The 12,602-nt window shown below is 46.1% G+C and overlaps 1 non-coding gene across 1 annotated transcript; it reads left to right on the top strand.

Moving 5' to 3' along the window:
* Positions 1–3,558: 3,558 nt before the first annotated feature.
* On the top strand, positions 3,559–3,630 carry TRNAE-CUC (transfer RNA glutamic acid (anticodon CUC)). The gene has a single exon. It is a non-coding gene; the product is annotated as a tRNA-Glu (tRNA).
* The last annotated feature ends 8,972 nt before the right edge of the window (positions 3,631–12,602 follow it).

Raw genomic sequence — 12,602 nt, 5'->3', positions numbered from 1 at the left:
TTAGTTCTCCATTATTTTCTCTGGGAATAAATCTCCATAGGGAATAACAGAGTTCCCAGCAGACATTTCCCTCCCTTCCCCCCGCTTTCTGACGACCCTGAAGCAGGGAGACAGCCTCCAAACTGGGGGATCCCCTGCCCCCACCTGGGGATTGGCAACCCTACAGAAGCTCCTGAAGTCCCTCTTCACAATGGGCCTCCATGCTCCCACTGCCCAACCCAGGCCTCTGCCACCAGACTAATTGCAATTGCCAGAGCCCCTCCCATACTCAGCTGATGCCAGCAAACTGCACAGCTCCTGGTTTCATCCATTGTGGCTCCCCCATCACCATTGAGACTCCAACAGATGGGCCCATGGGATTCACACTGGGGGTGATGGTAAATCCCAGCCCCCCACTTTATCGCCAGTGTGGCCCCTGCCTCTGGGCCCAGGGTGCGTTGTCACCTCCACAGAAGGTAGGCACTAAAGAGCATTCTCTGCACTTGAACAGATAACGCTGATTTACTTTGGAGAAATGTAGGGTTTGTTTTTTAAAAGATTTTTCTGTAAACCTAGAGAGTCCCTCAAGTTTGCAGGAAAATCTCTTTAGTGTCCATGTAGATATCTACAGTTGAGGGCCTCAGGTCACTTATACTATGTAGACAACTGGGGGGCATCAAGACTCATGCGGGGAATCCCATCTCTCCCTTCTCTCTTGCCATGTCCAATGTGCAGCCCTGGGCTACCTGGCGGTGCAGCTTTCTGCTGCTCACCCAGAGCAGCTCTGAGTAAGCCAGCAGAGACTGCCTCCTGCTGTTCTTTGTGATTCACTGGAGAACTGGGTGGGGGGAGAGAGACTGTGCTGGCTTGCCTCAAGCTGCTCTGAGCAAGCCAGCAGAGACTTCCCCACAGCCACTTTTATGCTGGGCCCAGTACAACCCTAAGGCATGGTCGGCACATAGGAGTAGGCCGGGTAGGTGATTGCCTGGGGTGCCACCTGGCCACAGGGGTGGGACAGGTGCTCCCTCCCTGTCCCTGCTTGCACCGTCCCTGCTCATGCCATCCCTGCTTGCCTCAGAGGTGTTCAGAGGAGCTCTGAATGCCTCCAAGGTGAGCAAATGCGGCATGTGTCCCACCCTCTCTGGGTCTGGAGGGGGCTGGTTGAGGCACATGGTGTGTTGTGTTTGCTGGGCTCAGAGGGTTTGGAGCAGCTCTGAATGCCTGAAAGCCCAGCAAAGGAACTGCATGCCCCCCCCCAGCCCTCTCCAGGTCCATGATTGCTGGGCTCACAGGTATTCAGAGCTGCTCTGAACGCCTGCAAGCCCAGAAATGCTTCACACGCTCCACACAGCCCTCTCTGGGTCCGGAAGGGCTGGTCGGGATGTGTGAGGGGAAGGATGTTTGCTAGGCTCGTAGGCATTTGGAGCAGCCCCAAACACCTACAACCCCAGCAAATGTGCTGCATGCCTCACCCAACCCCCTCCAAGTCCCCCAGCCTGGCGTGCCGGAAGCCCCAGCACTGGCACTGCCCAAGGGCTTTGCTGCTGCTGAGGTGTGTGGCCATCACCAGGACTGGCAAGGCTCCCCAGCTGCATTTCTGCTGCTTGCCCCATCCTGGCTCCCCACTGGTAGGCTTGCCAATTCACAGGTCCCAGCAGGGGATCTCCTGGTTTTGCAGGTTCTTTCCCATCCCCAGCTAGCTGACTGGTGGGGGGAAGCCCAAGCCCAACAGCCACCATATACCTTGCCCCAGTGAGACCACAAAGTGAGTGTTTCCAAACTGTTGATTTTGGCTGCTGCATGCGTCTCTGTGTGTGTGAGTGAGAGAGAGATAGTGGTAGTGCAGCTAGCTGCTGGGGGAACAAGGAAATGAAGACTGTATTCAGGGGAACTGCACTGCTGTATTTTTATTTATTTATTTTAGGGAATGGGAAAGTCTCCTGGCCCCACCCCCAAAGTCCCCAGTATTTTCTGAGTTAGACTTGGTAACCCTACTTCCCAGCGCAGCTACTGCCACTGCTGGACGCAGCAATGCCAGTACAGCCAAGAGCCCCTCTAGGCCCAGCAGCAGCTGTGCAGCCAGACTTCCGGATTGCACTGCTGCTGGTGGCATGCCCTGTGTGGCGCCTGGGCTGCAGTGCTGCTGCTGGGTCCAGCAGGGTTTCCAGGCTGCTGCTGCTACTCAGCACAGCTCCCAGCCTTCTTCAACTACAGTAACACTGCCCCCCCCCTGTATTTTTTTTAGTGGTTTGTGCCTGTACAGGACCTGGAAAATCAATGTTCAAGTGCCAATGAGTTCCAATTGACCTTAGGTCAGTTACTCTGTCTCAGCTTCACCTACCTCACAGGATAAAATGAAGGAGGAAAGAACAATGGTGTATGCTTTGTAAGGCCACTCAGGAGAAAAGTGGTGTGTAAGTATCAGAAATTAAATAATCAATTATCTTCTTAAATCGCCTTCAGAAGTGAAAGTGGGTGATTAATAAATAGGCACCAATGATAATGAGCCCCATGGGATCAGGTAGCCAGCTCAAGGTTGACTCAGCCTTCCATCCCTCCGAGGTTGGTAAAATGAGTACCCAGCTTGCTGGGGGGAAAGGGTAGATGACTGGGGAAGGCAATGGCAAACCACCCCGTAAGAAGTCTGCTGTGAGAAAGTTGTGAAAGCAACATCACTCCAGAGTCAAAAATGACTGGTGCTTGCACAGGACTACCTTTACCTTACCAATGATCTACTCAAAAATAAATTCTATTTTAAGGACTAAAGGATATTTTAAAATTGCATTTTCTATTTTTGCCTGTTGGGGGGGGGTCTTTTTAAAAACATGTTATGAACAATACTTAAACTAGACTGTGTTTTGTCATATTCTGACTTTGATTCTGTAGACAGAAATTCATTTTTTTCTTGTTTGTTGAAAAATGCATGTATTTTCAAAAGCATTTGTTTCATACCTTTAGTAGGAAAGCTTTTGATGTTTCATAATAGGTAGTTATTCTTTTCACATCTAAAAATGTCCTATGGTTCTTATTAAGGATGTTTTACTCTCAGATTATTACATAGTATTTTTCTCAAAAAGAACTATTTCTCCAGTTTTGAAGACTGAAAAACATTTTTACAACATCAGAAAGGAGTTAGGAGTAAGACTGTTAATACACATCTACCTCTGATAAGAGGTTTCCTTGTATTATCTGAAATTATATGAATGTATGGTGCTTTAAATAGGGTTGCCAGGTTATCTGTGCATACATTTTAATTATCCAGAGCCTGTTGCTTCAGATGCAAATAACAATGTAGATTGTTGTTAATCCTGATTTAATAAACTACAGAATCTACAGGTGCACTTTCCCAAAATGCAGTGAACATGTAGATTGAAAAAGATTTAGTGCTGAAACAGGAACTAGAAATTAGTGTTTAGTATGCCTCAAGCAGGTAGAATGTGTATTAAGGTAGTACTCTGAAATACACCATTATTTTCAACCTGCAGCTGTTTCTATGGGTTTGCTGTTGGTTGATTTAGAGGCTATTAAAGCTCTGTAGAAAACTTTCTTATAGGTTAAAAAAACCCTTTTTGTCACAGTTCCCTGGTGGTCTAGTGGTTAGGATTCGGCGCTCTCACCGCCGCGGCCCGGGTTCGATTCCCGGTCAGGGAAAAGTACTCTTTTTAAAATAGAAAGTTTAGAAACTTTAACTCTGCTTCTCCTGCTTTCAGCGGAAACCATACCTTGGCTTAAATGTAATGCTACCATTTATTGTTCTTCTTCTTTGTTAATTGCTCTTTAAATCTATTTAACTTGCTTATACCAGTAAACAAAATTATTGCCTGTCTTTATACAGTGCTTGCATATACCAACGTGAAACAAAAATGAAATTGTGTCACAGTGCACATGAAGTAACGTGAGGCTCCCATGTACTTGTGGAAAAGGCCGCCTACAGTGGCTTCCCGGGTGCGTTGTACCTAAATTTACAGCCCTCCCTCCCCCACCTGCAGGAATCCTCTACTGTAAACAATAGCGCAGCACCTAGATATTCAACAAGTATATTTTCCCTTTCCTTCATGCTTAAAGTTCCACCTGTTGTATTTCTGTCTAATAGAACCGGAGAGAAATGACAAAGAGAACTGCGGCAGCAGCACAATGCCTTGGGGGCAAAACTGCGTTCCAAAGATGTTACGCTCTTAATGTAGCGCTGCAGCGTTCGCAGACTCGAAATTCGTATTTACATTTTTCATATTTGGCATTAAGATCCGCAGGAATCAGACAGAAGCCAAAAGGCGTTTATTGCCCAGCAGCTGCGGATCGGAGTCTGGTCGTATAGAGAGGGAACCTCATCCCTCTTCGTTTTATTTATGGAGATAGAGGAGGGAGCGCAAAGGGAACAACGACAAAAAAGACAACACGATTTCCTTCATTTCATCCAAACGGTATGCTTTATTGCATATATATATATATATCTGTCCTCCATTTTAATCCTGCCGTGTACGAGCTCTCCTGCAGCGGGCAGTTTGAACAAAGCGGTGGCATCTAAAGAAACTACAATCAAAATTCCCTTTTAAAATTGTAGTTCACCCAGAGCGAAAGGTCTGGACTCCATAGAAATCAGGGGAGAAAGTCTCCGCACACTTTGGCACCATGCTTCCGCCCCCGCGCCCCGTCCCCGCGAAATCCGAACGCTTTTCTTTCTTCCTTTAGATGTGAAAAGGCCGAGACAAGCAACGGTGTTCCATTAGCTCCAGGCGTTTGTTCTCGCGGTGCTTCCCTAGCCGCATCCCCATCGAGAACGCACCACTTTGGAGTGTCAAGCCGAGAGAGAGAGAGAGGAATACTTCAGTCCCCAGCATTCCCCCCTCTTTTTGCCTTAAACGCAGCCTCCGACGAACCAATCCTACGCTCTCTCTGTAGGGTGTAGGGCGGTATTAGACGCTTAGGGGATTGGAGTGTCTCCTTAATAGGTCAGTTTTTCCAAAGGGGTGGGACGATGTTAATCAAAGGTGGAAGAGATTAGAAATAATGGCACAAAAGACCAATAGAAATCTTTCTTATAGATTAAGGGGGGGTGGAAACAAGTTTACAGAGTTCCTTGATAGTCTAGTGGTTAGGTTTGGGCTCTTTGGACCCCGCGGCCCGGGTTCGGTTCCCGGTCAGAAAAATAAATATTATGGTTTTCAGGTACGTTTTCTCCCTTGTGGTTATATACTATTGTACAACATTTTTTTCCCTCTCTGCTTTGCTTGACAGAGTAAGTATATAGACTGGACAAATTCCTTCATTATAAAGTATGGGGGTGTAAAGAGATAGTTGTTTGCTTCATCCTTTTTTTCTTTTCTTTTTAAAGTGGACGTGTTATTTAATGCTTCAGGTTCCGATGCACGCGCTTTGGAAGTTGCTCGTCTGCCTGCTCCTGTTTCCTTCAGGCTAGCTTTGTAGTTTCTTATTCAGCTGTAGCCAGACGGAAAGATTTAGGTTTTTCGGACAGAGAAGATTCAGTAATGATTTGTCGAAGCGACATCTTGCCTAAACTTGTAATGCTGGTGTTAAAGGCAGAGAGAAACAGGATTAAAAAAAAAAATCTGGTAACTGAGTGTAGTGCCACGATAACTAGCTATGGCAGAAGCTTTTCTACTTCTCTCTCTCTCGGCTTGGCTTCGCGAACGAAGATTTAAGAAGGGTGCAATAGTCCACGTTTGCTGCAGGCTCGCTGGTGGCTGACAAGACCAATGCGGGACAGGCAGGTCCGGCCACAGTGGCTGCAGGGAAAAGTCTGATTTGGGGTTGGTGCTGTAGCAGTGCGATTCTTCCTCAATCTCCTTTTGTCCTCAAGACCAGCTATGCGTGCGTTCTCAAAGGAAGAGACAGCCTGGTGGATGGTGTGCCTCCATGCTTTGCGATCTGAGGCTAGGTCAGACCACTGGTGATGGTTGATGTGACAGGTGCTAAGGGATTTCTTCAAGGAGTCCTTGTACCTCTTCTTTGGTGCCCCTCTATTTCGATGGCCGGTGGAGAGTTCGCCATACAGGGCAATCTTGGGAAGGCGGTGGTTTTCCATCCTAGAAATATGCCCTGCCCAGCGCAGCTGCGTCTTCAACAGCAGTGCCTCGATGCTGGTAACCTCTGCCCGCTTGAGGACTTCAGTGTTGGTCACAAAGTCACTCCAGTGGATGTTGAGGATGGTGCGAAGGCAGCGCTGATGAAAGCGCTCAAGGAGTCGCAGGTGATGACGGTATAAAACCCACGATTCGGAGCCATAGATGAGGGTTGTCATCACAACCGCTTTGTAAACATTGATCTTTGTGCCTTTTTTCAGATGCTTGTTGCTCCACACTCTTTTGTGCAATCGGCCAAATGCACGGTTTGCCTTTGCCAGCCTGTTGTCAATCTCCTTGTCGATCTTGGCATCTGAGGAGATGATGCACCCCAGGTAGCTGAACTGCTGGACTGTCTTCAGAACTGATTCACCCACAGTGATGCAGGGAGGGTGATAATCTTCCTGGGGTGCAGGCTGGTGGAGAACTTCTGTCTTCTTCAGACTAACTTCTAGGCCGAATAGCTTGGCAGCCTCTGCAAAGCAGGACGTCATATGCTGCAGAGCTGATACCGAGTGGGAGACGAGTGCAGCATCATCAGCAAACAGTAGCTCTCGGATGAGTTTTTCCATTGTCTTGGAGTGTGCCTTTAGTCGCCTCAGGTTGAACAGGCTGCCATCGGTGCGATAGCGGATGTAGACACCATCGTCCTCATCTAGATCTACTGCGGCTCTTTGAAGCATCATGCTAAAGAAGATCGTAAAGAGAGTTGGCGCAAGAACGCAGCCTTGCTTTACACCTGTGCCTATTGGGAAGGGCTCCGAGAGGTCGTTGCAGTGTCTGACTTGGCCTCGCTGGTCTTCGTGTAGCTGGATGATCATGCTGAGGAACCTTGGGGGACATCCTAAACGTTCCAAGATTTGCCACAGGCCTTTCCTGCTAACGGTATCGAAAGCTTTGGTAAGGTCGACAAAAGTCACATACAGACCCTTGTTCTGTTCCCTGCATTTCTCTTGGAGCTGCCTGAGAACAAATACCATGTCGGTGGTGCTCCTGTTAGCTCTGAAGCCGCACTGGCTCTCTGGGAGGAGTTCTTCTGCAATGGTGGGCACCAGTCTGTTCAGGAGTATTCTGGCAAGGATTTTGCCTGCGATGGAGAGCAGGGTTATCCCCCGGTAGTTGGAGCAGTCTGACTTTTCCCCTTTGTTCTTGTATAGGGTGATGATGATTGCATCGCGAAAGTCCTGTGGTAATTTGCCTTGTTCCCAGCAGGTGACAAGTACTTTGTGAAGTGAGCTATGTAGTACTGTGCCCCCATGCTTCCAGATCTCTGGTGGAATTCCATCAACTCCTGCTGCCTTGCCACTTTTCAGTTGCTTGATGGCTTTAACAGTCTCTTCTAGGGTGGGGATCTCATCCAACTCTGTTTTCACCGGTTGAAGTGGGGTGAGGTGGATTGCTGAATCTTGAACTACGCGGTTGGCACTGAAGAGAACCTGAAAATACTCCGACCACCGGTTCAGTATGGATGCCTTGTCTGTGAGGAGCACTTGGCCGTCTGCACTATGCAAGGGACTCTGAGCCTGATAAGATGGACCATATACTGCCTTCAGGGCTTCGTAGAACCCTCTTAAATCACCAGTGTCTGCACACAGCTGGGTTCTCTCTGCAAGCTTGGTCCACCACTCGTTCTGAATGTCTCGAAGCTTGCGCTGGAGGTTGCTACATGCAGCGCGAAAGGTTGCTTTTTTCCCAGGACAGGAGGGCTGAGCAAGATGTGCTTGGTAGGCAGATCTCTTTTTTGCCAGTAATTCTTGGATCTCTTGATTGTTCTCATCAAACCAGTCCTTGTTCTTCCTTGTGGAGAACCCGAGGACTTCTTCAGAGATCTGCAGGACGGTAGTTTTTAGGTGTTCCCAGAGTGCTTCTGGAGAAGGGTCTGTGGGGCAACTGAGGTCCTCAATTCTTGACTGGAGTTTTGCCTGGAAGGCAGCTTTAACTTCGGCTGACTGGAGGCTGCCAACCTGAAACTTCCTCCGAGGGATACCTCCTCTCCTGGGTGTGGGTTTAAAGTGAAGACGGAGACGGCCCCTACTTACTGCCCCACGTTACCGATCCCGCCTTTGCGTTTGGAATTTTCTCAACCGGGGGGTGGGGGGTGGGGGGTCTTCAACTACCAGTTTTGAACAGGTTCCTGTGCCTTTAAAGCTGTTTGATCTATGGGCGGCAGCGAGGGATTGATACGCGTTCTCTTTACCACCACGAACAGCACCAGCTAACAGACCATGCTGAGAGTCCCCTTAGACCTTCCTTTCTGTCACAGAGGCTAGGCCTAGGCTTTCGAGATGAGACATCCACAGGTGGCTTTCCATTGCATACTTCTACCTAGGAAAAGGAAAGGTCCCCTGTGCAAGCACCAGTCGTTTCCGACTCTGGGGTGACACTGCTTTCACAACGTTTTCATAGCAGACCTTTTTACGGGGTGGTTTGTCATTGCCTTCTCCAGTCATCTACACTTTCCCCCCAGCAAGCTGGGTACTCATTTTACCGACCTCGGAAGGATGGAAGTCTGAGTCAACCTGGAGCCAGCTACCTGAACAAGCTTTCGCTGGGATCGAACTCAGGTCGTGAGCAGAGGGCTCCGACTGCAGTAGTGCAGCTTTACCACTCTGTGCCGCGGGGCTCTTACCTCTACCTAGAGAGGACCCTTTACTTCCTTGGAGATCTCCCATCCAGTTAGGAATCAGGGCTGACACTGCTTAAGCTTCCAAGGTCTGACAAGATCAGCTCACCAGGGCTACATACAGCCACATGCTAGTTATTAAAATTGACACCAATTCGAAACCTGTTCCAAGAGAATATCTGTTTTTGTTTTCTTTTCTTAAAAAGAAAGTTCCGAGGCCAAAACCTCCTTGGAAGTGGGACATGGTTGCTTTATGAAAACAAAAAGCACTCTGCTGGATCAGGCTATTTCTCTCCCATGTTGTTTCAGGGCACACTGTCATAGACTTGTTTCAAAGCAACCTAACGTGAATTTCTGGGGAATACAATGCATTGCTTTAGTCCAGTGCAGCTCTGGTAATTAGCTGAATCGACAAAACTGCTTGAATGTTCATCAGTACTTGATGCCAGGCCAGAATTCCCTTTGGGCCATCCACGTGGAAGCCGGTTGAAAATGGCTTCACCTTCAGCACAGCACTTGTAGCAGTGTGGAGTGTAACCTGTTGAGCAACTCACCACATATGCCTCTTGCAGCTTGTGAATTGTTTCCATGCCACTGCTAGATTAAGCAGTCGGGGGTTGTTAATGGCATAGAACATCTTCATACGGTGAACAGGAATGTGAGGCAAGCTGCATTTCCAAATTATTGCAACTATGGCATGATGAAATACAGAAGATGTTTCAGCTGGTTCCCACATGGCTGGCACAGGGTGAAGACTGTCCATCTCTGTGAATCAGTTGTTTGAATCCCTTGATGTCTCTCTCTAAAAGGCATAACACATGTTGTGCTGGTGCGAACCCTTCCTTCCTCTGCTTTGATCTGTTTCAGCATGGCCAGAAAATAAGTAGCCACTGACTGGTAAACTACTGTATGATGTGGTTACTCCAGAGGATGGATACTTTAACAATTATTTTCCCATTATGGAGCGGCTCAAAGCAAACTGCAGAGTCCCTGCCCTGAAGAACAGTTCAAGGAGCAAATTACTTAAAAATACTGCCGAGGTATTCCACAAGGGGGCATGGCAGTGTCATGTTCCAAATTCTACTTTGATCACTTCAGAGAGAATATGTAGACTATGTATGTCAAAGCAAATAGGTAGCCAGTGCAATCAATATAGCAGTGAAATAGGTGTTCTGAGTATCTGATCCTTGACAAGAGACTCACTATCGCATTTTCTATCAACTTAAACTTTTGAGACATCTTCAAAGGTAGTTCCATGTAAAGGACATTATAGTTGCCCAATATGGAGGTTATAGAAGAATGGGTCAGTATGGTTAGGTCTGCAGAGTCTAACTAAGTGGTTTACAAACCAGATGTGATTGAAAGAAGGTGATCCTAGCAAAAGCACTGCCCTGATTACTACCAACAAAGTTGGGTCCAAGAGTACCCCTAAACTCTTAACTCAGTTTGTCAAAGCAAACTTAACCCCATCTAGGTCTGATAAATCAACACATAAATCAAAGTTAAACACTTTGCCTTCTCAACCAGTATCACCTTAATCATGTCTGGATTAAGCTTCAGTTTGTTAACTCTCAAGTCACTTGACCACAGCCTTAGGACACCTTCACAACAGCTTTTGGAAACTTGGATAGTGATATATAAAGATGGGTGCTATTTAAATATTGGTGTCAATCCACTCTGAACCTCTTGATGATTTTAGTCAAAGATTTGACATGTAGTTTAAAGAGCACTCGGAATAAAATGGACCCAAAAGCATGTTCTGACTAGTTGATTCTGCCTCTCCTTTAGGCAGAATCAGGAACCTCTTTGGTTCTTGAAGGCAAAAAAGAGCAAAACCATGAGAAGACTGTCCTTTTAATCCCCAAAACTGATTTTAGTCAATCCACCAAGATATCATGGTAAATCTAACAGTATCGGCAGTGACAGATTGCCCTTATCTGTAGCTGGAGATTATCTGACAAAATAAAATGGAAATAAAGTTTCACCTGAACGACCAACATTTATCACAGCTGGAGCTTTTTTGGCTCACTTCTTCACACAAAACATCTCCCAGCTCTGAATTCTTCCCCCTTCTCTAATTTTTTCAGATAATCTATTTTAAGATAATTTATTTCTACCAAAAATCATGACCAGATATATAAAAAATACATAAAAGATTTTCCGTATAAAATTTTCTGAAATGATTGTCTTCCAATAATCATCTGGAGAAATGAGCTCTTACTCATGCAAACTCTTGCATGTGTAAATGTTAGTGTTTAAGGTGCCACTGGACTTGTGTTTTTATTTTGCTATGATAAATCGATACCCCTTTGGAATTAACACAAACGAAAGCTTTTAAAACTGATTCAGTCCTGAATCCTGGCCTGAAGCCAAACTAAAATGAGTCATGGGCAAATATAAACATTTTATTAGGCTGAAAATCAGAAAGCCAAACATCCAAAGGGGGAAATAAAACAGCTTCCTCAAGTCATTTCTGAGTAAGAAATCATATGAATGTGTCATTTTTATTTATTTGAATGTGTAGTTTTGTGTTGTATTAGCACAGGCATATTTTTTTTAATTATTTGCAGGGAATTTTGTCTTGTGTGATATGGCCCCAAGAAGTGAGTATTTTTTTTCCTTCGGGAAAATCCATTCTAGTGTATGCTCTTCAGCTTTATGAGCAATACACTAGAACAAAGTCACTGCTACGAGGAGTGGAAAGCACTGGATGCACCAATGTTTTAACTTGACCTAAATTAACTTCAAGTACAGTAGGTATGGCCAGGCACTTGTCACAGAGGTGGGCATCCTAACTACGTGCAGTGACAACAGTGGTGCTTAGAAGCAAAAGCCTCTCATGGCAGAGATGCTGGTGTACATTCAGATTTGGTGAGGACTAAACAACACTAATGATTCAACCACAAGCTAGTATTTTCTGCAGCAATAATGTTTGCATTGCCTATTATAGCACTCGGGGGCTTCATATGGAATCAACAGAAGTCTTGTGTCACCTTGAAAGCTTTTTAAAAATTATTCCAGCAGAAGTGTTCCACTTCCTAAAATGCAGAAGAGGGCTCTGGTCCATGAAAATTTATGCTAGAACGAAAACTTGTTAGTCTATGAGAGGCCTTAACATACCTACAACAAGGCCACCTTGAGTGACCTTACCACTGCTTTCCAAGTTACAGCGGAAGCAAATGGAAGTGTAAAACTCGACCAGGAACTGCCATACCAGTTGAATATCATCGCTTAACACATCACAGTGCTAACAGCTGGAGTTAACCAAGTTTGGAATTTGAGCCAGGGTTCAGCAGGCGAAAGTTCTGGAACCTATTTTCAGTGCACTAGGGCTCGGACCTGGGGTGTATTTAATTTCAAAAGTTTTAAGCATGTGCAAAGTGGCTCAGCTAGTTCCCACATGTCTTAGGAAGGGGAGGGGAAATTTCTGGGTAAGAGGATGTTACTTCCTGACAGCCTAGTGCCACTGCATTGCCTATTTTATGATGAAATACTACTGTGCACACTGTGGTGGGAACAATTCTAAACTTCCAAAAACACCTCAGCCAGTGTAGGATACCATGTTCTAAAACCATGCAGGAAGGCAGACTAGTAAAGGTCAAGGTAAGGCTCTTTATTCAATACCTGACATCGGGGTTTTTTTTTTTGTAGCAGTAACTCCTTTGCATATTAGGCCACATACCCCTGATGTAACCAATCCTCCAAGAGCTTACAGGGTGTGGCCTGATATGCAAAGGAGTTCCTGTTACAAAAAAAGCCCTGCCTGACATAGAGATGAAATGTTAGGCTTTTGTGGTCCTTAGGAAGACTCTGCCTGCTCTGTCAAAACATCCCCACACTGGAATTCTCTTGCCCTGAACTTCTGAAACTTATCACTTTCTTGCATTAAGGTACAACTGAAATCTTTTTATTTCACTAAA

The sequence above is a fragment of the Heteronotia binoei genome, chromosome 1, assembly GCF_032191835.1.
Source record: "Heteronotia binoei isolate CCM8104 ecotype False Entrance Well chromosome 1, APGP_CSIRO_Hbin_v1, whole genome shotgun sequence".
Lineage (NCBI taxonomy): Eukaryota > Metazoa > Chordata > Lepidosauria > Squamata > Gekkonidae > Heteronotia > Heteronotia binoei.
The sequence above is the reverse complement of the archived record's forward strand: the minus strand, read 5'-3'. Positions and strand labels throughout refer to the sequence as shown.